Below are 27,142 nucleotides of genomic sequence, written 5' to 3' on the forward strand. Positions count from 1 at the left end.
TACACCTATCACGTTCTGACTTCAGCCAAGATATCTCTTTTATTAGGGGAATAGCTCCCTGTCTCAGGTCAGTCCCAAAAGAGGGTGCGTGAATATATGGGTATATATATTTTCTGCATAAGTTTTCTCTAGGAACTAGCTTTGAACTCTTCCAGGAATGCTTTTTATACTGCAGGTCTACTGCAAGCTCACAGAAGCCAGCCCTCCTGCAAGAAGCTACAGTGCTCTCTTCCTGCCTCAGCCTTGCGCCCTTCCTTGCAGTGACAAAAGCTTTCGGGAAGCCCCATAGGGACCTGATTAAGAGATCTGGACCAAGTTATACTTGGTATACTCACTCAGAAGGCAGTGGTGAAAGAAAACCCAAGTAATCATAGAGTATTTTCTGTTCTTCCATAACAAAGCGCAATAATTTCTGCAGAGATGTCAGGATTGTTAATGCTACCTGCTGCAGTTTAGAAAAGATCCTGGTAGCACTTCCTGCCTTTGTTTTGACCTATTTCTAACCTGCAACAGTTTTGCAGTGCTCATTCCCTTGCTCTGTTTCAAAAGTGAAATGAACTCCTCATGAGAGAAAATTTCATGAAAGATGCGTGGTGGTCCTCAGTTTTTAAGTTTGGTCATTTTTTTCACTTAGTCTTGTGGGAGACAGTTCTACATAGAGTTGTGGATCTTACTGTAAATACTTTTTTTTCCTTGTTAATTCTTTTCTTTACTAGCAGAACCTGAAATCCTCACTAGTTAGAAATTATCCTCTTTAAAAATGTTTCAGGCTTTTAATCTGTAAATCTCTCTCAAATTACTCACCACTTTTTCGTGCACTTTAATCCAACTGCAGAATACCTATGTTGTTAGCAGAGAAAGGAGCTTTGAGAATGAGATGTGTCTGTGCCCCACAGCCCCAAATTATGTTAACCTTTTCTTGTGACCCCATTGTTGCAAAATCATGCTTAATATTTTGTTGCTATTAGCTGGCCAAAAATGGTAGCGATTTTTCATGGCAATTTTGGAGAAGATGCTGGTTAATTTCTGAGCTTTCGACCCTCTTAGAATGTATTTTTAAAATAATTGGTATAGGCTTTTCTTCCTTTCATCTCTTCATCTATTGCTTTTTTTTTTCTCCAGTGAACTGAAGATGAAAAACTAGAAATGGAAGAAAAATTGTAGAGTGACTTTTCTGTGGTAGAGTTGCCCTTGCTTGACTCCGAGCAACACAGTCCAGAAGTCATCTTAGATTTTGCTCTTTTCTCCCTAGATGTAGTTACTAAACCCAGTAAATTTTAATCCTACAACCTTTTAAAAAATAATTTATTACTCTCCATTCTTGTTAAGAAAACCTTTTCACAAGCCCAGACTATTTTTCACCTTACTTGCTGCAGTCTTCTCTTGTATCTTCCTTGATATTCTCCTTGACCCATTTCCAGATACCCAAAATGCATCTACAGGTCAGGCCAAAAAGTAATTGGCTGCCACTATTAGCAAGATTATGTGGAACTTGAAAGCTAATTTACAAATATGAAGTTTATTTAATAGTACCTGGAAATGGTTGTCTTCTGTTTAAACTGACAAGAGAGAAGATGTGTTAATAGGGTGCTCTAACACTGTTGGAGATTATTCTCACTGTTGGAGATAAATATTCATATATTCATATATTCATTATTCAAATAAAAATATTCATTTCATATGCTGAGTTCCATACATGGGTTTAAATAATGTGCCTATTTTAAAATGCCCATTAAGATTACAAAATCCCATTATCCATTATAGAACTCAGCTCTCATGAATGATCTTTGTTCAACCCTGCCTTTTGATATTTGAGGTATCATTCAGCTCAACTGGTAGATTTCCAAGAAATGCCTGTAGCTAGCATAAAATATGCTGGTGGCACAGCTTTCTTTTGCCTGCACCTACACCATGGCCCAGAGTGGGCTCAGAAATTGCTCTTCTGATATAGCTTGCAGTGCTCTGACTATCTCTGACCGTTAAAGCTACCAAAGCATTTCATGTAAAATACAGACATCAGCCAAGATACTTCAACAGAGATAAACTTTTTCATTTCAATTATGGCCATAGCGTAAAAAAAAAAAAAAAAAAAAAAAGAAAACAAAACAAACCACATTATCAAAACACCTACAGTCCGCAGGAGAAATGTGGTGGATCACATAAGCACCGTCTGATTCACAATGATATCCATCAATATTCTCTAGCAAAAGCGGAGGATAGAGAACAAAGTGGACCAGACAACACACCTCTGGGCTAGCCTTATGCACCCTTTTCCCAGGGCTGTCTGTGCCTGTACCTAACAGCCCATGGAGGACAAGACGGCCAGACTCCACCTACACAAAGTCAGCCTGTCTGGATGCCTGCGTGAACTGAGAAGGCCTCTCTCCTTTCTTCCCTCTGGGATTTGGGAGCCAGGACACGGGCCATATATGAGCATAGACTCTCTTTCATCATCATCAACCAGTGATTGTGGTGACCCTCACTGGGATTGCACATTTGTTTGTGAGGGAGGAATTGCAGCTTGTCAATTCCCACGTCACCAAGTCTACAGATGAGACACAGGTCAGCATACAACATGGGCTGTGTGCAATGAACGAGCTTTGCAGCCTGACACTGCAGGACAGGACATTGATGGGTGGTGTCTTGCAATCCTCCAGGAGTTACTTGGGAACAGGAAAACTACCCTCAGCTCCTGGGGCCTTCCTAGGAAAACTTCAGAGAAGACTGGTAATTACAAGGGAAAACATTCTGCCATGCAGCAATGTGCCTACTGCGTCAACAGCACTTAGTCCAGCTCTCACTCTTTCCTTTCAGGCTGGCCTTCAAATGAAGATCGTCAATTTAGCCAACTGACCTCTTAAAAATGCATTGGGCAATGCCCCTCTGAATAGCAAAACCCCACAGAAAAAAAACAGTATCCTCATATGCTCCTGAAGGCCTGTGTTTTCTGATCTGTTCACCTGACCTACCAGAGCTCCTGGTGCCTCTAAGTACTGGGGCTATGAAGGAACTTGCTTCACAGATGGTCTCAGGCAGCTCTGGGAACATCTCAGACGCATTGCTGAATAAAATGAATAATCCTTCAAGTTATTCCCAGAACACTCTGAATGACATCTGTTCCAAATAGAAGAAGCAACAGTGAAAGGGATGCAAATCCCAAACCTCTCTTTGGGCCAAGGTTCTGCCTCACTTAAGACAACTTCCCAAGGCATCTCTCAAGATGCCTCCCCAGAGGCAGTTATTACAAACCAGGAAAGCACAGAAAGAAATGTCTCTTTTTCTCTTGCCAGCGTGGCAGCCTGTGTGATGGAGGTTAGAGGCCCTGGGACAGAGCATCTTAGATGAGAGGATGAGTAACAGAAGTCTGCAGAGTGTTTTGGCTACTATTTTAAGAAGTAGAAGAGAGGAGAAAGGTGAGGCTGGCGAGAGAGCAAAAAAAAGGTTTATACCAACTGCCTGCAAAGGTCGTGGCACTGGTGGAGCCTATTTCTGTCTCTTCAGACCCTGAAGCACACCACTCCTGGGAGTTTCCTAAGAGGAACCGAGAGGGGCCCACCATGCACGCCACAGGAGACAGGTGTCTTTGCCGTGTACCTCTGCCTGCCACCAGCTCACACCTGCTCCAACCCTGCCACCGTCACGGGCCTCTCCAGAAACCTCGGCGTCGCTCCTGCCCCTTGGGACCACCTGGTCTCAGTGGCCTACACCACCACTTTTGCCTTCCCAAAACAACAATATTGCAAAACCTACAAAAATGCACGGTGCACATGAGGGAACAGAGGCACTGAGGTGGGCCTCACCTCATGCCTTGAGAGAGACGTACCAGAGCAGGCAAGCCATGGAGCAGGGTGTCTGCTTGAGGATGCTCCTCACCTAGGGTAGCAGGCACAGGCATTGGCTTGGTTGGCAGCTGGGATATACCCAGCAATGTAGTGCTTCCAGGAATTGGGTTTCTGAAGTGCTGAAGGAACCCGGTAACAGGACAATGTGAGCAGTATGTGTGAGGATTCAAATAACGGTGGTGGGCATGAGCTCAATAGCGGCTTGTCCCTAGGCTCACAACAAGTAAAATTCCTTTTGCTCAGAGGAGTCCTTTTGCTTTTCAGGACATGCATGAGGAAACCAGGGGCTGAAAATCTATCTATATTTAAGGCCAAGTAAATATGCACTGTCTTTCTGCTTTTTAGAAAGAGATTTCAAAATTTACATTTGAAAATATAAAAGAACTTGTGCCAAGAAATTTCCAAGGGGAAAAAGAATTACTTCATTCATTCTTCTGCATTGTAATAAGACATGTGCAATGTTTCATGTGTTATGAATGAAGCTGTTAAACATAAACATAAAATTCTGTGAACTTTGGCATATATCTCTCAGAGAATGGGAATTTTGTTCCTCACCCTAATGATGAGTGGATGGGTAAAATATTTAGGAATATCTCTTCTTCTTACTTCACACCATTATGGAACTTCTGCCCAAATAATCAGCTAATATAATTCTGTAATTTCTCTGATGACTAGCATTTGAGTAAGGATTTGCCTATTGGGAGAGAGAGCAGAGGCTGACAGTCTTATTGCCTCTGACTCATCTCATGAGGTGCAGTTTCTAGGCAAGCATTTATCTCACTCTCCAATGACTAATTGCCCACTGAGATAAGGTTCTGAAAATAGTAGGTCCAAGTGTAACAACACAGTTTCATTTTATTGTGGATATATTTAGGTCAGGAAAGCTACTGTGCATCCACCAGCTCCCCAGCGCCTCTCTTGGCCACAACTAAACACAGACTGGCTTTTGGTCTAAAAGAGACCAAATGATTTCTAGCGTTACTTGCAAAAAAAAAGTATGGCCAAAATTATGAAACAGTTGACTGGCAATATTTTGCGTTGGCCTTAGTCTGGTTTTAGAGCTTATAAGGCTTTTGGGGTGATGGTCTAAGCAGAAGCACACCAAAATATTTTGATGAAAGCAAACATTTCCAGTGAGAGCCTTGAAGAAACCAGAGCATGGTGGGAGAGGAGGCCTGTGCTTGGCATATGGAACAGGCCTGAGGCTCCGCTTACCATGAGAGCAGTCAGTGTACAAGCTAGGCTAAACAGCCTCAGCATGGATTTCTACCATCATAGAATCATTATGGTTGGAAAAGACCTTCAACATCATCAAGTCCAATCGTCCAACCATCAGTCCCAGAAAACCATACAGCACAACTAGCTAATCACTCAAAGGCAAACAAGCTGATGCATGCTCCTAGCTGAGAAGGCCTGGTGTTGTAGGCAGCCAAATTCTTTGGGAGAGGCAGGGCGCCTCTTTATACAGAGTTGCCCCAAGACCGATGTGAGTGCATTACGCCCACACCTTGGCATCCTAGGGACAGACAGAGACATTAATCATCCTCTGACCTTTGTCTCACCTTACGGTGTGTATTTACCCAGAGAAATTTTAGTTCGATCTGCTAGGACATGTTATACTTGGCCAAAACAAGAAGTGCCAAGCTACGTACAACCTCTTTTGAAGGATTTGGGGAAGTCATTGGTGAAATTTATTGCTAAGCACCTCTGCAAAAATAAGTGTATACACTAGATTATTTTTGTGTAGTTGGATCAATTAGCCCCAGGGACTACATTGCCAATCGGTCCTTACAAAGGACAGTGAACACATGTCTGAAGGCTAGAAATTGCCCATATGATGTAAGAATTAGGAGAGTCTGAAGAAGAGCCCTTTAGACAGTTATAGCATTTTAAAGGGCCTGAAATTGTATAGTATGACTTTTGTATCCCTATTTTTACTCATTCTGGTAACACTCACTTGCTAAGAGTTGCTCAACAATTGAAAGACTTAAAGGCATGGTATGAAAAAGTCGACTGTGTCCATGGGCATCGATATAAAGTGATTTTAGGAGGGAGAATCAACAAAGGAGAAAAATGTTTCCCACTCAGAAATGAAAATCCCTCCTGACAGCTTTTGATAGAGGACTACATGTATCTACTGCTTAGAGTACTTCTTGCTATGCATTCCCAGTCTGAAAAGCCAGTGGTGTTTGCTAGTGTTATCCCTCTTCAGAAGGAAAATAATATGTGGTTTCTGTTGAAAGGTTGATCTTGTGGGAATTTTGGAAAATCATCAGGTGTATGAAATTAATCACAGGTGGAGACAGGCTGTTGATTTAGATTCAATTACTTTTATATGCACATGCTCTGATAGTGGTTTTATACAGGAAGCCAGACAGGAGAGAGTGTAGAATATTGCACCTCATTCAAATGGTTTTAAATATCCTTCCTTGACCTCTACATATTTATAATGACAGGGACTTGTTTAATTTTGAACTTGAAAATAATATATTTGAAATGTGCTGAGTATTAGGATTATTTGATCATCAGTGAGTATGAAGGATTAAACACAAAATCTCCTTTTTTTCCATGTAGAGAGAGAATAAGATGTGCCTTCACAACATGGAGATTTATATAAAAATCCAATATGCAACAGAAGCTGCAAGGCTGTTACTGACAGCTTCTGAACACACCTTTTTTTGTTGTTTATTTGTTTCAATACAGCTGAAACCTGTTAAAAGTATTCCTTCAAAATAAACCTCATTTTCATTAGAGTTACTCCTCAAAGATGCATTGAGTTAACTCATCTGAACACTGATGAAAATTGCTGCAGATCAGATATGTTTACTTAACAGGGTGTTTCACAGTAGAGTTGTGCTAATTACGGGATTGGACATATGGAACTCTGCTGTGTGAACACGTTTTTTTTTAAATATTTTCCTTTCAAACTCTCTGAGAAGTGTCTGACACAGCAATCAGCTTATTCATTTGGAAGATTAGTGTCTCATGTAGGATCGCTGCTGATAGACAGCACTGGTTAAAAACATCTAAGGCTGAGCTGGCCATTTTCATGCAAATGATCCGATTAAATAGAACACATTGGATGCTGACATAGCCATCTTTCACTGCAGTGGAGCTACAAGCAAGGAGGAAGCCTAGGTCTCTAAAGCCTCTTCATCACTAGGAAGATACTTCGTTTTTGCAATTTCAGAGCAACCGAAAATCCTCAGTTTGTTCAATAATGTGTCAGTCTACACTGGTTTAATCTATCCCATTTTAGCACATAAATGCAAGACAAACCAATGTAAACCAAGCTTAGACAAGTGAATTTTGGGAACCATTCTTCTCACTCTCAGATATGTGTGTACAGCCCCAGTGTGGTGTTTGGCAAGCTGATGATCCATGAAACACCCATGTGAGCTTGTACTCTGGACACGACAGCTGAGCTGGTCCCAGCACCACCAGGCTCATTAGCTGAAGGTGTTTTGGGCTCTGCATTGTACTGTCCTGCCCTGTGTAGAGGGACGGGGAATCTCTAGCCTGCCATTCGACTGTAATGTAATTTTCATCTTCAGTCATTAACTGCTACTATCATGTCCATCATCTGCATTCACATGCAGGCCCAGCACTACTGTCTTCACTCAGCACAAAGGCGACAGCAACCAAATAAAGTATTTAGAGCAAGGGATAGAAAAGAAATCCAAAAGCCTTATCTCAAAACGAGACAACTATCTGCAAGCTTACCAGCTGCCTAGCCACCTTCCCCATGAATATCCTCATAGAAAACACCTTTTCACTGGCCCACTCAGATCACTAAGTCTTGCCTGATGATCTCGTCTGTATTCAAAATCTACCTCTCTCTTCACAGACAGCATCTTCTAAAAGCTGCTTAGCCCATTTGATCTCCCTCGTTGTTTTTCAGGTTTGGTTGAGATACTCTTATCTAGGAAAGCCTTGCTTTACCTTCCTGTTTGTTCTTCCAGTAGCCTCCAATGTATTAGCAGAGTAGAGACACGTAGCAAATACTTTACTAGACAACATAAATGATTCCATCTGTCTCCAAAACAGGAATTTGCAGCAGTGTCTTTGATAATATTAGGATTTATCCTCCAGAGTCACATATTTCCACTTCACATCATGGTCATGACTCCATCTTACATCCATTCCATTGACATGGTATAGCATCTTACTTTTACTTAAACCAGTATGACTTCTGTATATTATCAAGTGCAAGCTGCAACCACTTGTGAAGGTGGTTGGAAATCACCTCATCTAAGTTTAGACTCCTGCACACATAATTCCTCTGGCCTATTTTAGGTGTGTGCCTAATGAGTGAGATGCGTTGAACCCCAGTTTCTCTTCAGTGCTTCTAAAAAGAATCTGAAAAACTAAGACACCTACACTGTATGCATCTAATTTTGGACCAAGAATCCCACCCACCACAGCAATACAACAGACTCCTGCATGGTTCCTTTCTCAACTAGCTAATCCACTTGCAAAGCCATGTAACTCTGCTATCAAGGTAGCCGTCCCAGGCTTATAAACTGTGTTGCTGGAGGAATATATGGCAATAATAATTTGACTACCTGACTTTCGGACTGGAGTGAGCAAATGTACAGTCTGTTCTAAATACAAAAAAGTGAAAAAGCAACTGTCTGCCCATGTTTGCGTACCTTTCCAGAATGGTTTGGCCTTTATAAAAAAATAAAATTGGCATTGGGTCCATTCTGAATTCAGGATTTTGATTTAGTACATTCTCCAGTGTGCTCATTAGCTAAATTCTACTGTATCACATTAGTGCAGAGCAAGTCAAGATGCTCACACCCTGCCAACTAAAATGTTATCCAGCCTACAACTTAATAACTCTTAAAAGTCTTGCCAGCTATGAAGTGTGAAAAATTCACCTAAAGCACATTGTTATGCCAGAAAAGCTCTAATGGAGATATAATTATATCAGTAAAAATATCCTTCAGCTAGTGTAGTTTATTTTCTTCAGTAAAAAAAAATTATTTGATATGCATCTCTGTATATGCAAACACTTTTTTTATATATTGCGTATGCCTGCAGCAATGGTATAGATAGGCATATGGTGTAGATAGGTACACAGCAGATTACACTTAGTGAATGCAAAGCCATGCTGGAGGATGATTTCTGGGTATGCCTTTTGGTATGTTTGAAAAGTGTTTGTGTCTGTGTAAGGAATATACACTTTTCCTATTCTTTCTTAACAGGATACAGGTTTAGTGTTCCCAGGGCAGGATTTTTACTTGCTGGAGTTCCTCACACAACCTAATTTATTTAAATTTTCCTAAATGGAGAGAAGTAAACTTTGTAGTTTTTCTAGTAAATTTAGAATGAAAACAAAGTATGGTCTGGGACTTAATATACAACAGTTTAAGTATTTGAATTTATTGGTTTGCTTGAGGCTAATTAGGGCCTGATCCAAAGCCCATTTGAAGACAGTGGGAGTCTTTCCACTGGCTTTAGTAGATTTTGGATCAGACTTTGAGGGCTTTAGGAAAAAAAAAAAAAAGAGAGAATGTTGTCCCAAGTCAGCCAAGTAAATGAAAGCATCTGTCACTTATCATGATTTGAAACTAATTGCATGGAAAATTAGATTTATGCCCCCAGAGATCAGATGGAATCTGGACTCAGACATTTTCTTTCCCTTGTATTTTCAAATATTTCATTTTCACTTTGTTAGCTCATTTTCAAGAAATAATCTAAGCCTTTTCCTGTAAAAAGAATAGCTCTGCCCTGTGAAGGCCAAAAAAAAGAAAAAAAGAATTGATATTCATGGTTTTCCAGAAAAGAAATTCAACTCCAGTTTTGTTATTGTGCTAATTACAAGCTTGTTTTTGTGTGTGGAAAGAGAGAGCAAGCAAGCTGAGTAAACAAGAAATACGAAAATCGGCCCTTGTTGCCCGTGCGTGCAGCATCCGAGCGCTGGCGCGTGTGCTTCACATCCGCTGGAATGGAGTCCCTGCATCCTCCCAGTGCGGGGCTTGCCGTGGCCATGGGCAGTGGCTGCTCCAGCCCCGGGACTCACCACCACTTCCCATGCACCCGGAGCCCGGGCACGTGGAGTGCGGCCACCTGCGGCCTCGTCCACTCCTAGTTACATTCCTTGAGAAAACTGGATATGTTTTTGACCCATCTTGGATGTGATTTCCGGAAGAAAATAAAGGGCTTGCACATGCCTTTCTTCAGCAGCCTTAAGGAATGGTTTATAAAAAGCAAGAAATAAAATACAGGACTTGTTTCAATCTTCTTTCCTTTTCAAGCAAACAAAACTCTATTCAACTCTTTGGGACAGATCTTCAACTTGGGCCAAGCAGATTTGCTGACTAGTCTCTTCACTACTCTAAAAATTCATACTACTTAAGCAATCAACAAGACTCATCCTGCCATTTGCATGTTCTCGCTATCAAAGGTGATGAGCTGAAAAGAACTGTATATGAGATGCATGTGGGGGATCCAGGGTGTCCTTCTAACAAACCATGTTACAACAGGCTCTTTGATACGGGGCCACATTCCAGCAATTCCCTTATGAAAGGGAGACATGCAGCAGCACATCCTCCTGCACATTAACCTGAGAGCTGCAGCAAGCTGTTTGTCAGGGCCCTAAACAAGGGATGGGTGAAATTGTTTTGTCTAATTTCCAACCCACTTGAATGTCATGGGTTTTAAAGTTCATCAGCCTTGAATGGTTATTTGGTTTGCATTCCTCCGAGGTGAGGCTGCAAGGGTGGGGTGAAGAAGAGAGAGGTCCTGCATGAAAAATGGGGCAGAGGAGACAAACAAACACAGAGGCACAATGGAAACAGGAGCAGTGAGGAGGAAAGAAAACAGTTAAAAATGAAGCATGGCCTATAGGTATCCTCTGTAGGGTGCCTCATTGCATGAGATTGATTGTGCGTCAAAGCCACATGCAATTGTATTTATGTTTATTAGACTCTGGGCCTTAGGGCCAACTAGGGGATTAGAGAGTGAAAGACAAGGGAGTAAAGAGTTAGATGCTGTAGAAACCTAAACTCGTGGGCCTTCCCCACCTCAGCAGATTATTTAGTGCATGTAATCAAGCTAGAGATGGGGTAAGGGAAAACAAAACATGAAAGCAGATGAGGTAGTGGTTTACTGAGCTAGGAATTTAATTCTTGGGAGGGGATTTAATTAGGGGGCAACTAGCTACATGGAAAGACAAGGAAGGGAGAGGGATCAGAAGAGAAAATAGGTGGCAGAGGAAAGAAGAGGAAGGAAAAAGAAGGAGGGTGGGAGAGGTAAAACTACTGAGGGTACTGGCCAGAAGAAGCCAGAGGAGAGCAGGAGCAGAGGGGCAGCAGGCCCATTGCGCCGGAGTCTCCTGCCCGGAAAGCGGGGTGCAACGGGAGCGAGGGGGCTACACATGCCCTGGAGGGATGTTGCTGTGGATGCTCTCCCTGCGCCCTCCGCCCCTCACCGCGGGAGCTGTGGACGAATTCCAGCCCTCCTGCATAATTCTCCCCGCTTGCCCCGGGGACAGTGTAGCTCTGCACCACCCTCGCTGCCAACCTGTATTTAAATAGTACATTGAGTTCTCAGTTATTAAAGAAGGGCCTGCAGGTGTTGTGTGCGCTGCGGGACACGTGCATTGCGCGAGATCGCTTTTCAACAGCAGGAGCAGTAATAGCAGCTCAACTAGTGCTGTAAGGTAATGAAGTCCTGAAAGAGCGAGCACTTTTCTGGCACTCACAGAGCAGCACTCTTGCATCAACGACAGGATTTTGCTTTGCTGAAAAGGGAGGATCACATGTCTTGCTATTCTCTACGTTGCCTTGCCCGTAGTGTGCACTTTTCCTTGGCGTGCTACAGCCCTCTAGTCTGACTGGCACCAAGCCTTTACCATCCACTTCACTTTGCAGGAGTGGCACCATACGCTTGTGCTATAGCCGCCAGCTGGTCTGCAGCTCTCTGACAGGATGCTACTGAGAAACGACAGCAGGGTGGGTGCAGTAACAGAACAAATATTAATGAGATAATAATCTACCTTTATTTTCTCCACCTGCTTTCTATACTCTTTTACCTTCAGAGATCATTCGTAGTGTTTGTTTCTATGAGCTTTTGCGTAGGCTTGCCAGACAGATGTGTTCAGTTTTATTTTTAAAGCAGAAAAGCACGCTTATCAGGCAAGATTTTTCTATTTTTTTTTTTGCAGCTCCAATTAGAATGCTTGCAGAAAAAAAAAAAAAAAAAAGGATATGTGGCAAGCTGATGACTTGGCTTGCTTGTGGTCTGCATTGTTTTCTGGATTCAGAAAAAAATCCCACTACTCTCACCCCACATGATAAAACCTGACAGACAAGATTATCTGCCCAGGAGGCCTTCCACAACTCTTTCAGAGCAGAGCATTTCATTATTTTTATTTATTTTTTTGAATAGAAGTTGCTCCTATATCTTTACTTACCTGAAACCTTTGTGAGGGCAAAGGAACAGCACTGCAGAACTCTCTTTTCTTTGTCTTGTTTGATTAGTGGGTATTTGCACAATATAACTCAAGCTCTTGGTGTCTTCCATTTGTGGTGTTTCTGGTTCTTTGACAAAGGATGATCTTATTTTTTTTTAATGAATCACTAACCTTTAATAAGAAATCAGACAGCCTCGCTAATCTCCACCATTAGAAATGGAATGATAAATATGGTACAGATCTGTGGTTTTATAGATAAATTTATTAACTAACAATAAGGCAGATGAATGCAGGAGTCCTTCTTCATTACTAATATAGAAGTCTGAAAACTGGTATTGCCGTGCAACACATAGTACATTCACTTGCTGTGAGACAGACCCTAGTGCAAATCCCTGGCAATTGAAATAGGTCATTCAAAGGGCTGGGAGAAAATAAGTAATGAGAATCACTTGGGCAAAGCTGGGACATAAAAATTATGTTGCCAGTCCAGGGATACAATGCGAGTCTGTGCCACAGGACAGAAAAAAAGGACAAGTCCTCTGAGTTTCTGGTCAATGCATCCATCAGAAGTCTGTTTCTCTGTTTATTTCACTATTTAGTGCCACTTTTATGAGTTGGGAATGTGACAGCAGGAATACAACCAAATACTTTGATAATTTAAAAGCAGACTTGAGAAACCAGGATGGTTATCTGATGATGCTCCTTCCAGCCCATGATATCTTCTGGAGTTATTTTCTGACCAAAGGCGTTGCCTCAGACAGCTGAGGAACACGCAAGTACTCACTCCTCAAACTAGCAGACGTCACTTGCTTCTGCCCTCTCTGCCCACTTCCTATTTCTCATGGAAATTGCAGGGGATCATTTCTAACCTATCAGGATGTGTCTGTGGCATCGTTCCAGGCAAGTAAACAACACTAGACAGTTTGAGAATACCAGACCAGGAAGGGTTTAGAAGCACCATCATGGGCTGTCTCCTTCATTGTGTTAGCGATCGAACCACCCAGTGCTTGTTTCCTCCAAATAGCAGCTCTATAATTGTTTCCTCTTGTCTAGTTCATTTTTAGAACTGTTTTAATTTCTCCTATTGTTGACCCCGCTAGTTTAGTCTATAATGCTTTACATACACATGGAAAAAAATAACAGCACCTAACTTCCTGCCTTCCACTAGCCTCAAGAGTAACTTGCTGGGCAACACACATAAGGAACTGGGGAAGATGTATTTAAAGTAGTGATAGCACCATAGCAGTAGTTTTTAATGTTAAGCTGAATGGGATTTAAAATATGAAGGGGCAAATCATGCCATGTATTGTTCACTCATATCATGCACTCTGTGGTCAATGAGTCTGGACTTACTAGTTTCAGCCTGATATACTGCCCGAGGAGTGGCTGGTTGCAGCATTCTGGTTATGACCATATAAGTTTGCTTTGGTTTTATTTCATACATTTTTTTTCCAAGCAAAACTCCAAGCACTTCGTAAAATTCCTGAGAGATGCTGCCTTATCTCAGGATTTTATAATACTTGATAGTTTTACCTAAGATCTCTGATAATTTCCCTTAATATGTATTCATCTCCATGTTTGGGAAGAATTTAGTGTTTCCACCTCAAATATTTTTAAATAACTTCTTCTGATTTCCCAATAATCTTCCCAACAATAGGTCATAAAATTTTAGCAGTGTGCTGACTTAATACTGCTCTCGAATAGCAGTACTGTGCTGGAATAATAGCAGGGATTTCTTTGATTCCCATAGGCTTTGGGTTACTGAAGAGCTAAGAATCTCCTTCTAGAATGCTAAGCCATATGCCTCCATATTGAGTCTACAGCCTCTTAGGTGACCTCCCACTGACCTTCAGCACTTAATGGTATGTGTTGTCCACTGCAGAGCAAGGATGGGGAACATTGTTCCACTGTTTATGGTCAAGTGGCTGGCTCATATCAATGCTAAGCACCTATTATTTAAGAAGAACAGTGTTAAGGTCAAGGTCCCGGGTGGCATTTGAAGTATTGCGCAGTGCAGTGCCGCTCCATGGAGCCCATCTGTGAGCTTCACTTTTGGGCAAGGTTGCTGTGCTTCTGTAAGGCTGCAAGGAGAGAGGCACGCACCTAACAGCGACCTTGCATCACCAAGCATTTGGCAGGACAGGGTGCCTTAAACTCTAGGAAGTGCTGAAGAGGTATCAGGAATATCCTTCTCTTACTTGGACTTCGGCCCTTTTGCAAGGTTGGGCTTCAGAGCCCCAAACTTCTTTACCTACATGCTACTCAAGGTAGCGTTTTTATGCCCTATATTCCCTCAAACTTGGATAAAGAAGTAAATACACATGCTCACCTTGTGCTCCTTCATCCAGGAAGTGGGAAATCTGGATTGTATCTTCAGCCTTAGAAGGCTCAACTGCACAATTCCTGTATCCCAGAAGAACCTTGTAACCACCAAGTGATTGGCATTTCTGGAAGAGAAAAGTCTCCACCCTTCTTGCTGAAGATGAGTCAGACTGAGCCTGGACAGGTCATGTCCAAGGTCTCTAAGAAGAGGAAATAAGAATGCACCTGGTTTTGCACTCTCCTGAGAAGGGTCTGCAGAGAGACATATGGGCTAGCCCCGTTTGTCCAAAGTGCCTCAGATGCAAGGACGTGCAGCCCCAGGTAGTGAGGGCTCATTGAGCTCATTCTCTATTCAGAGAATGGACTCCAAGGCTGAAGTATTTCAGTTGCAAACACTGTGGTGGGTTCTGTTTTCTTTTTCCAAGTAAAATATGTTTTCATTTAACTTTACATTCAATCCTGAAATAAGCTGTGAATTTGGGGAGTTTATTATGCTTAGACCATGAAGAATATAATACATAGAAAGAAAGGGAGATGATACATTATATATTTATATACTTGGCCTTGTTGTTGACAAAGTAGTTTTATCATCAAACAGATTGTCATGTCTTGTAACCTTAAAGACTTTTCCATGTATACAGGAGGGTGAGAAGAAGCATATAGGAAGACCTGCTTTTCACGTCTTGTTTCTTACCCAAATTCAAAAAGTGAAATCTTCATGACTTTTCAACTACGATTTCCTTATTCCAATTTTCTTTCTACTTTTGTAACATGAAAAAAGGCCGTGAATGTATAAAAATAGTCAAGATCAAATAGAATTCTGTGAACAAAGGCATGGACGGAAAAGAGGGACTCTCACCTAATATACCTACTACTGGATGGACTGCTCAGTCATGGTGGGAAGGATACTTAGCAACATAGACTGGCAATGGGAACAGAGGAAAGATTGTGTCACTGCTTTGATTAGGAAAAGCAGCAAGTTTTATTCGTTATATTCATCCATACAGGCTAGCTAGCACCCCTTAGCTTGCTGCAGCTTCAAGCTGAAGGGTACTTTCCAAACACAGTTCCAAAAATATCTGCACAGAAGACGAAAGAATACTTTCATGTGTGCCAGGGGTAGTGTTGCCAAGCTCTGATTCAACAGTAATGCATGCATTTTTCTGAGAACTGAAGGCTATTTTTTTGTTGTTGTTTGTTTTTTGTTTGTTTGTTTGTTTTCTATTTCGGGGTGCTGCATTTATCATGGAGCATGAATCATGTCACCAACATTTACTCGGAGTGCAAGACTAGATCTAAGAGTTTCTAAACACATTCAGCTTTCAACTTTTCTTTGTTCAATGCTTGTCTGTCAGGATATTTTTTCCGATATTTATACTTTACTAAATCAGTACTCAGTATAACAATGCATTCAGAGTTAACTTTGAACATAGATTTTGCTGTTATCAAACAATATACTGGCCACAATAGCAGAGCGTCCGAACAATGAAATAAAATCTTGGAAGCTTTCAAGTATTCCCAATCCAAATCATATTAACATAAGGACATACAGTTTCTCTGCTCACTAGGCATTCTTTTGCTTCCATTGTAATTCCATTGCCTTTAAGAAAGAAGGCCTCTTGAGCTCTTCTTAAAGGGAATCAGCAATAAGTACAATTTTCTGCATTCCTGTATTTTATTCCCTTATAGCTATTAAAAAAAAATCATTAACTGAACTGTAATTCTTGAAGCAGTTCTGAATCTTCAGTATTTTATCTATTATTCTGAATAAAGAGAGTGATGCATTGAGTGGAGTGACAGAGTTTGCCAGCATTCCTATTTGCAGAGAGCAAGAGGAAACCCAATCCTAAAAGGATCCTGACAGTGCTGGTTGCCAGACATTTTGATTTTCAAGGAAGGGAGAGCTACTGGGTGTTAAATTGCATATGCCTGCATGCTGCCGATTACAGAATAACTCCCAAGGGAAAATCCATTTATCAAGACACAGACTGCATGCTAGTTTGCCCCAAAAGTAAATACACGGCCACTTCTCGGTGTTCTCTGGGCAAGTTTATGTAATCACAATACTGTTTAGCCATCTGCACAAGACTCAGCATGTTATATGGCCTATGTTATGATATTAAGGCTAGTGCTGTGTCGCTCAAATGCTTTTCAGTGCATTAAATGGCACAGTGAAATGAAGCAGAAAGAATGATGTGACATTTCTCAATAGGAAACATTTATCTCTGTTTCATCAGTGTTTAATTGACTTGCAAACCACTCAAGACACTACAAACATTAAGTGAAGAGATCTTCAGCAGTTAGTAACACTTCACATTAAGTGGCTTTAAGTACACTTGTTCCTAGTGTAAAAGTTCAATAAATAGCACATTTCAAATAAACACACACTTCGAATATTAATAATTATATTTACCTTTGGGTTTTCCTCTTTACATAATGTGAAAGTAAATCATGCTTAGCATTCTAAAAATAATTATGGCATTATATAGAGAAATCTCTACTTGCTTGTATTACTTTGCCATATTTTATTCCAGTGCTTTGAAGTGTCTTACAGATAGATCACCAGAAGTTCGTAATTGTCATTAGTGGATAAAGTAGCATAGTTTGTGTCTATTATACCCTGTTTGTTTTCTCATCCTCTCCCCAAGAGGGGAGGCACACAGTGAAGTGTTTGGTTTTGGTACAGAGATCTGGTATTTTTCTGTCTTGCATTTATGTTTTTAAATATACACATGACCATGTAGGAATCTAAGACTATCCCACAAACTGGGATACTGAGAACAGACTCCTGCTATCTTGAGCAGCCCTACAAGGATGCCTAGCACATGCATTCCACATGTGCCCATGTACCACAAGCCACCAGCCCACCACAGAGAAAAAGATTCTTGAAGAGTCTTATGGGACTATGCAGTGCCACAAGAAGGAAGTGAGAAAAATCAAGAACACTGACAGCTTCCTGGGTATGTTTGTTATTTGACTTGCTCAGATGGTACTAGGAAATGATACATTTACTTCTCAGTAAAGAAGTCCCCACTACCTCCAAAACACAGATCATCTCTGCCAATATGAGGAAAAATGTGCTCCTGATGCCAATCTGGGGAAAGATTTAGGTACCTAAGACAGCAGATTGAAGCTCCAGCCCATCCTGCCTGATATCCTCGGTCTATAGAGAGTGTTTAATGCTGCAAAAGAAAGCAAGAAGCAATTATTTAGAAAACAAAACAAACTAGAAACTGTTTGATATCGAGGAGGAGAGGTGGCCTACCAGAACGTGAAGCCTTTCATTACTACAATATACATAAGACACAGTTCAACTCATCAAAAAAGAGACCATGCCTACTCCCAGTGCTGACTGCAAGGTCCAGAGCAGAAAGAGTCGAAGACTGATAGCTCAAACATTAACTTGTAGTTCTAGATTCATGACTATCCTGTCATACAATCCAATGCACAAAACTGACATTTTGATTTCTTGCTCCCACATTTCTTTTAAGAAAGCATTTCAGAACCCCATTTCAATGGATGGAAAATGTTTCTTAATTTATAGTCTAGTTAGAAGCAATCACTGTAAGCAAGACAAGGCCCAAGTAATTGGCCAGGTTCTTAGAAGGGAACTTGATAGTAATGCTTAGACTCTTCAGGTGTTCATTCATGAGTCTGACTATCTGTCTTTGGGAAAGATTGTTATTCTTATTACATATAGTTTCACTACAGCTGAGGAAAGCTATTGCTGAACATGGTCACTATAAAGAATTACAAAGTTTGTCAGATTTTGCACATAATTCTTTGCAGAAGACAAATGAAGTTCAATACATTCAGGTAGCCTATGTGCTACAGTGTTGTTCTTCAGTAGTTCTGCATACCACTTCTGCCGTTTCTTCAGTGTTGAATTCTCCATGCCCGTGTTCATGACATTTCATGTAGCCCAGCAAGGTGATATCAATAAGCAAAATTAGATCATCATTTACTTCATTACAGAAGATAGAAAATCTCCTTTAGCTAGAGGTGACAGAAAGGCTTCTGCATTGTCCAACAATATTTCCAGGTCACAGACTGAATTTACCTATTAAAGTTGCTATGGCTATAAATTGTTAAAAGTATTTTCCACCATCCATTCACACAATTCCTGTCTTGATTTAATTTCAGATTTAATTCAGAGTGGCTCTTTGCCCATTATCTTGTACAAGAAATGGGCTGTTCTGGAAGTAATAGTACAGTAGTAAAAGAAAGGTGGAAGCAATGTAATGATTAGACCACTTCTCTCAGGGGAATCTGTTGGTCATCATTTTAGATGCTTAACATGGGCTCTGTAGGATGGAAGTCTATATATATTCCTATACACATGCCAGTTATTCAGTGAAAGCAGAGAATTATTTGTAATTTTGCCAGAGCATTTCAATTCCACATTTGGAAAGGCAGATTTTTCTGAATTTAAAATAATAGTTTCAAGTACATGAACTTGTAAATGGCATAGAACTTCTCCAGTCTTACAAGTAGGGTGTTTGGTATGTAAGGGCATTTGACTACATGTCATCAGTGTTGACCAGCAAATTGTGCATTTTGTAAGAGCTAGGAATGCTCATAGCATGAGTGAGATAATGTGAATTTCAGTTTAGAGATCCCTCAGTGGAACTTTCTTTCATCAACCAATCAGGACACACTGTATCAGTCAGCTTTGAGCTGAGATTTGCCTAGAGTGTTAGGAGCTTCAAGAGTAAATTAAAGAACTTAAGCAGTGCAAATGGGGTGCTGATGTGTACATATCCCACTGTTTGAAAAGGCAACTTGCATATGCACAGTATTTTTTTGCAAAGTTATTTAGTAAGTGTTCAGAGCACTCCTTAAATATTAAGTCCTGAGGTAGGTTGCAAATACACAAGACTGAGGAGAGGAATCGCCTCTTTTCCTTGTACTTCCTCAGTATAGGGGATGTAAAGAGGATCTAAAGAGGATGTAAAGATGTTCCTAAAGTATAATGTAGCTTTAGCATACATTTTTGAGTTTATTGTGATATGTCTGTCATACATGATTGCATACCATTTGTATTCAAGAGTAGTGTTGTGGAAAGCTGCAGCGATGTTTCTTAGTAGTCTGTCTAGACTTTATATACAGACTATAAATATTTTTGAACGGTATTACTCCAAACACCTTAATTTTGCATAGGCCCTACTGTCTTTTTATTTGAAATAATCATAATAGCATCTCATTTGAAACCCTGATTAAACATTTTGGCAGGCACTGGGAAGAATTAATGACACAGTCTATAAAATTCTGTGTACAATTCTAACATCCAATTCTATAGGAATAGGATGTTAATAATCTTTGTCTCCAAGATACATCTACGTGCTTTACAGATCTTCTCTTTTCTTTGCTTGCTTTTTTTTTTTCAGATATGAAATATTGGTTCAGACACAGATTTTTCCTTGTGTATCCAGCAAAGCGAGGACATCACTGGCATGTCATGGGAAAAGAAGCCAAGTGCGGCCTCGAAGTCGTCAGCAGAGCTCCCACAGTGAGGACAATCTCCTGGTTTTGGAAGGGAATTTGAGCAGCACTTTATGGCCTAAAAGCATATAGGAAATTTCTACATCTAGTTTCAGCTCCAGGTTAGTGAAGTTTTTAGTACTGTGTGTATTTTCTAATACTTGTTATTTTACTGTGTAGATGTAGTTGCATGTGAACTCTCATCCTTATAGCTATGTAGGTCCTTCGAAATAATTTGCACCGTAGACATAAACAGTTAGTTTCTTATTACTTTAAACACTCTTTTAAACTTTCATTGCCACCAAGACAAAAGAGCTTCAAACAAAAAAACTCACTAAAATAAACAAATGAACGTAGGGTCATGAATCCTCAAAAATAAAACAATGCTGCAGGTCTATTTTGGTAAGTCTCTTGGCAGAGTAATATGGAAGCTGCTGTTAAATGAACCGCTTCCAAGTTCCAAGGGAACAGGTCAGAAATAGATTGTTCAGGAAATTCGCAAAGTTAGGGTACGGTTTTGAGAAATTAGTTGATTAAAGGCAAATGTTTGGATTTACCCATTTGAGCAAGTTAGAGCGCGGTGGACTTCCTCCTCCCCAAGAGGACACCAGTACATTTCTGTTTGTTAACCCTTTCTCTCTTTCTCTCTCTCTCTCTCTCTCTCTCTCTCTCTTTTTTTTTCCTCCTAAATTCAATCTCCATCCTTTCCCTAAAGGAGACCTTATATTCTCTGTGGAGCCAAGGATTGTCTTTTAGCAAAGCAAAGAGAGGACATAGGACAATAAAGGACACAGAGGTCTCTGTGTTGACAACAGGAAAAGCTCAAGGAAGCAAAGTGGTGCTGAAGGATGTGTGCCAGAGAGGCAGCAGGAGCCCCAGAGGCAAGAAGGTGAAGGCGCCCTGGACATAACTGTTATTTCAAGAGATGGCACAGATAGGAGGAGAGCATTGGAGAGCTTCATGTTACAGCAGCCAGCAGCAGCAAACACGGGCAGCGCTGCTCCCTCTTCGGGGCATTCTGAGATGCCCCCTCGCTGCGTCCCCATGGTGCTTCCACTGATCACAGGCAACACTTGCTCTCCGCAGCTTCTTATTTAAACCCCATGCTAACCTCGCAGCTATTTGAGCAGGCTCTAGTCTATCAGCTCAGGGCTAGTAAAAAATTGTCACCCTTGTATTGCAGGGGGAGCAGGCGTGCGTGTCCATGTAGCTTCAAACTTTGTGGAAGAAATCAGAATGGAACACTGAGGTGTTTTCAATTTTTCTTTCCTTGCTAAGGGAAATACGTATATAGGAATGATTTTATCATTGGGAAATGATTTAAAAAGGACTATACCTTAGCACAGTCACTTTAGGAGGGACTGCTTCTATAGGAGCAACAACTTTCTATTCCTATTTTAAACCTTTTTTTTTCACAGCTTTTTTATTCTCCTTGAAAGATATGGAAGAGAACAGACATTTCTTGGTTATTTTCTTACTTTAAATTTTGTCTAAGTAATAAGATTGGCTGTCTTCTGTCCACCTCTCCCTATGTATGTACATTAAATTGGGAATAGACATGATTGGCATTGTAAAGATTTTTAGATTAGTTTTAGAACGAAAATGGCACATTCAAAAATGCTGTTGTGTTATTAATAGTAGAAATATTACTTTAGTGAGGATGCTTCCTCCCAAAAGATCCTAAAGCATTTTAGAAAAAAAAAGTCTAAAGTATACAGTGATATATTATTGACATTCAGTCATTTTTCTATTGAAAGTCAGCACATTGTTAGCAGTAACACTGCCCAGCAGTTTAAGACAGGAAGTGAACTATATTTAATTTAATCACAGGATTAATGCATGTGGTCAGCGCAATACCTTGACTTGGTATTTGGTCACGTCACACCCTTAATAGCCATGTTATTGTGACAAGTGCTATGCTATTCTTTGCAGCCCGAATGATTTCAACATGCTTTTATGGTCAACATGATTTTGTCTTGAATGATGGCAACTCCAAGAGCACAGTGCTACCCCAAACATCAATTGGGAACCAGAGTCAGTGCTGCCTCTGAGGGGATGTGCTAACCCTGTTAAATTACCAACATCACTCTTGACTGAATGTGAGTGTTCCTGAATATCTTCTCCTCAAAACAGCATCCTTGATTAAACTTGTTGTATTTGCAGGCTGGAGAAGTGTTAGCATGTAGGGGACGTCAGGAATTAGAGTTTCTATTCATTCTGAGTTTGGGTCTATTACTCCAGGCCAGGCAGTCCAGCAATACAAAATCATGATGAATAGAAAAACAGCGAAAGTCCTGCATGATTTCAGCCAAGATTTTATTGTAAGCTCGATAAATCCTTAAAATAACTTTCACTGAAGGCCATTCCCTTTCCCAGAAAGCTTTTAACCGACCTCGTTTTCCTGAAGCGAGGGATAAACAGCAAGTTAAATCTCACAGCTAGACATGTTGAGCGTTGCGCGGCGCCTTGTACCAAAGCCACCCGCACAGGGACACACACGAGTGGGCACCTCACCCCGCCGCGGGACCCGCCACAAGGGGCAGCGCAGGCCCCAGTCAATGTGCTATCAAAGAGCACATTGTGTTGGCTACTCGAAGCTCCGGGTTTCCTTTGACCAGCCTGTTGTGCCGGGGCTCTTTGCTGAGGTATGTGGAGAAGTATGGCTGCTTCCTTACCCGCCCCCAGCCCGTTTTGTGAGCGTAAGACAAGTTAATTGTGCTTGACGATATGGATGACTCTTTCAAGTCGTGTAAAGCGATACTGGCTTATCACAGGGAGATAACCATTAATACTGCACGTAACGTCTATGGGAAGAGAAAGGGGCTTGTTTGTTTTGTGTGTTTCCAAAGGCAGGAAACAGGGGCTTCCATGGGCACACCAGCACAGCGCGGGGGCACCAGCACACCAACACAGCCATGCGAATGGAAGATAAAAGCCAGGAACCTGCAATAAAAATGGGTGAAAGACAGGAAGCCGGCCTTTCTTTACACTGAAGCTAAGCCACTTCACTGCAGTTTGCAGCAGTACAGAATTACAGCAGCTTCATAATTTAACTCAAGAAGAGCATCAAGACACAACTCTCTCTTGGTTGGCTGCAATTTTTATTGAATGAAATCTTTAAATCTTACTTACTTTGGAGTTGGTTCATATTTAACAAAATATCTTATAGCAGTCAGTGTCTTTTAGAACCTGAGCCAAAAATATTTTGTGCAAACAAGAGCCAAGGGGATACAGAGGCTGAAGCTTTTGCACTGTGGTAACACGAGTCATTACTCAATGCTTAAATCTAAATGCAAACAACATATCTTAGTAAAAGGGTCTTTATTTGAAAGCCTAAGTACCACTCAGTTTATTTCACGAGTGAGGCAAGGGAAGCCAAAGAAGAAAAGAGACAGTGATGGGGAAAAAAAAAGAAAAAATGAGAGTTTAATTTTACCTCAGCAAAAATTGATTCATACAGAACATGACTTTTAGCTTGATCCAGCCTCCTGAGATCACTGAACTTTGTATCTACCCCTTAAAGTTTTTATGCAAAAAAACAGCTCCCTAAAAAGGCTAAATGTAAAATGTACCTATTTCTTCATAACAGGTAACACCTATACCACTCTGAGGAATCACATTTTTAAAATCACTGGAAAATGTCTCATTAGCTAGAACTGATTTCAGATCAAACTCCAGAAGGTTTTTAAAAAGCCATTCCCAGTGTTTCAGGCAATTTTATTTTCAGAAGCAGAATATTACAATGTCTACTGCTAGTTTTACATTGTATGACCTGCTCTGTATCATTTGTTCTGAAACAATATTAAAATAAAAAAATATTTTGTGTTCCATTTAACAGATTTTGTGATACCTGTGGAAGGAGAATGGAAAGTATAGAATTGCCAGTCTAAGAGCTGCTTGAGGAAAGGGATCTCTCAGCAAAACTCAGGGGAAACATGGTTCTTCAGAGAATAATGAAGATGCCAAATCTCAGCGTCTCTGTAGTCTGCGGTAATTAGGGGTTCACTTACTAAGGGTCAGATCATCTCTTTGACCTCTAAACTTTCTGATCTTTAGGAACCTCCTCAAATCAGGGGAAAAACAATCAGGAAGATGCACTCTGCTTTCTTTGAGTTTTCAGGAAAACAAAAAGATAAAAAAAATGCAAAAAATATGCAAAAAAAAAAAACCCTTTCTGATTCCAATACCCAATCGGTTGTCTCAGATGAGTAAAAAGGTAGCATGCTTCTTATATCTTAAGGAGAAGAGATACATTTTAAAACTACTCTAAAAGAAAATTCACCGTCACCGCTTATAAAGCAGCACTTATTTGAAGCAGATATTTTTACACTTTGACCTTTGCTTTTCATTGTGGAAACACCATCAGTTTGCATTTTCTTGGAAAACACAAGTTCTGCGGGGAGACAGCTGTTACTTCAGTGTTGTGTTTGAGTAACAACCTATTATAATGGCTACATCATTTTAGTTTGCTTAGCATTCGACACTAAAGATTTTAGCTTGAAATTTATACCATTATATGCTGATACTATTTTTTTTGTGTGTTACAGAACAAATGGATCTTCTGACTTGTTTTGGAAACTGCTGATACTCCCATGAAACTAATTATAGTTTTGCATGAAAAGATTTCTCCTTTTCAAAAAAAATCTTACCAGTATATAAAACTACACCAACAACATAGGTACCTTCTTCTGCTATTTAGCCCCAAATAACTAATAAAATAGAATATTAGATTATCAGTTTCTCTGCTAACTTCAGAAGAACATTTTTCCCAGAAGGGGAAGTGCCAGAAACCTGATGAAATCCCGTTGCCCTTACTATTGCCCTGCTATTAATTGTATGGAGAGGCCACTAAGGTTCAGATCTCAAAGATATTCCCTCTGAATTCCCTTTGATATTCTCTCAAAGCTGGTCCCTCTGAAATCATTGTGTACCTAAATGTTGTACCTTGTGTACCTAAATGCCTCAAAATATTTAAGTTTTACACTGCAGCAATAGGCAGCAGTATGCAATTCTTAGACAGCAATGCTTTTCCAAATATAAATATCAGCTTACTATGGATTCTAAAGTAAAATCTTACCAAAAAATAGCTTCATGTAAGCTTTCATTTTATTCACAGACAAGTCCTCAAATATTTTTTCTGAATGCTTTAGGAAAGGCCCTTTTTACTTACTATAACCTACACAAAAAATAATTTGCAAGAAAACACAGTGGGCATAAACTTTTAAGCGCTCATAAAACAGTATGCACTGGACAAGGGAGGCTTTATTACATAGAGAAAAAATGGACTCTGTCCATAGAGTTATCAGTTAGGTTAGCAGTTAATATGTAATCTCCAGTCTACAAACCCTGAAAAATGAACTCTCTGCACTCCATATCACCTGGAAAAATGTGTGGATATAATCACTTTCCATGATCTCACAATTTTATCATCTAAAGAAAAACTGCCCTTCCATCCATTTTATTGCCATTTTCATTCAGATTTTCATGCTGAAAAAAATATTTCATTAGTTCTCCTGCTACATGCAGTTTTTTATTACAGCATTTTACCTATATAGAGTATAGGTAAACTATTTTAATATTCCTTAAATCGTATGACCCAAACCTGTAACATACAGATATAAGAAGCACTAGAAAATGTATCTCTGCTATTATTTCACCCAAGTTACTCAAGTAATGAATTTAATCTACATATCCTTATATAAATCTGATCCATACCATTTTAACAAAATTATTCATGCAATTTCAAGCAAAACACTTATTTTAAAACTTGATAGTGTATTTTTTCTCTCTTTTTTTAAAATACACACTGTATTTAGCCACTGATAGAGGCCAAGCCTCTATCCAAAGCCTGATTCAAATTTTGAGATTTATTTAATGCATTCTGATCACAAATGATGAAATATGCAGTGCAGAACTATGCAGGCACCTTTGTAACTGATTTGCCTGTTTCTACTGCACACTAGAACTATAACTTCCATAAAACTACTATCTGTGAATCTACAGCAAGAATAGATTTGGCTATACTATTTTCCTTCAGAATGATCCATATCCAGAGGAAATTGTTACTCAAATAGAAATGAGAAAACTCTTCAGTCACATATTCCAAGCTTAAGGGAAATATTATGTTCCCAAAATACAGACCTGGCAAATCCTGCCTCAGAAACTACTGAGGAAGTGACTGAACTTTTATTGAACCTCAAAGTTTTGGCTTATCTCTTGGGCAATGGCTGGGCTGGTTCTTATTTATATCCCTATTTAAAACAAGCAGATTAATTCTTGGGTTTGCTTTCAAATTTAGTCACACATGGAATGTCTTAATTGTTTGTTAAAGGAACAGCAGGTTGTGGTCAGGGTCAAATACCCTTGTACTCAACAGATTTTAACTTTGCATAGTACTAACTCTTGAGACTATGATAAGGCAGCAAAGCAAACCTAGAAGAAGATCTCCATGCTGTATGTGAGGGGAGTGCTGAGTGTGCAGGTATGCAAGGGCAAGGAGAACAGAGGAGGGGACCTGCGTCCACGAGACTGGCCATTTTTTACCACATTGAGCAGGGCAGCATACACTGGCATGGAGATTTTTGGTGCACACACTTTGGTGGGTATGGGATTCTGCGAGATGAGTAGTAACAACACAAGATGTCCTAACCGCAGACTTAACTTGAGTGTTGCCGAAAGCAATTAGGCTTAAGGGTTAGATTCTTGGTTCTGCCTGTGTCCAGGCATTAGCTCACTTGTGTTATAGTGATGGTGCAGACTAGACCACTGACATGCTGATGGTCCTCCAGCAATACCATTCCAGAGTTTTCTCTGTTTTTCTGGAACAGGTAGGCTCCCTTATGAGTCAGTGAGATAGACCTTGTACTTTACGCTAGTGGAGTCAAAGGAATCATGAGATGTGCAAAAACCAGCAACTCAATAACTCATGAAGATATTACAAAAAGGCTTGATCCAGGTGTGAAGACCCACAGCTATCCATTTCAGCTCATCACACGTTGAAGACACCCCTTGGATTAACATAGAGGGACAGAATAATAGGTTGGAAGAAGCAGAGAGCTTGGCAGAGAAACCCTTT

The sequence above is a fragment of the Nothoprocta perdicaria genome, unplaced genomic scaffold (assembly GCF_003342845.1).
Source record: "Nothoprocta perdicaria isolate Ctin4 unplaced genomic scaffold, notPer1 scaffold_182, whole genome shotgun sequence".
NCBI lineage: Eukaryota > Metazoa > Chordata > Aves > Tinamiformes > Tinamidae > Nothoprocta > Nothoprocta perdicaria.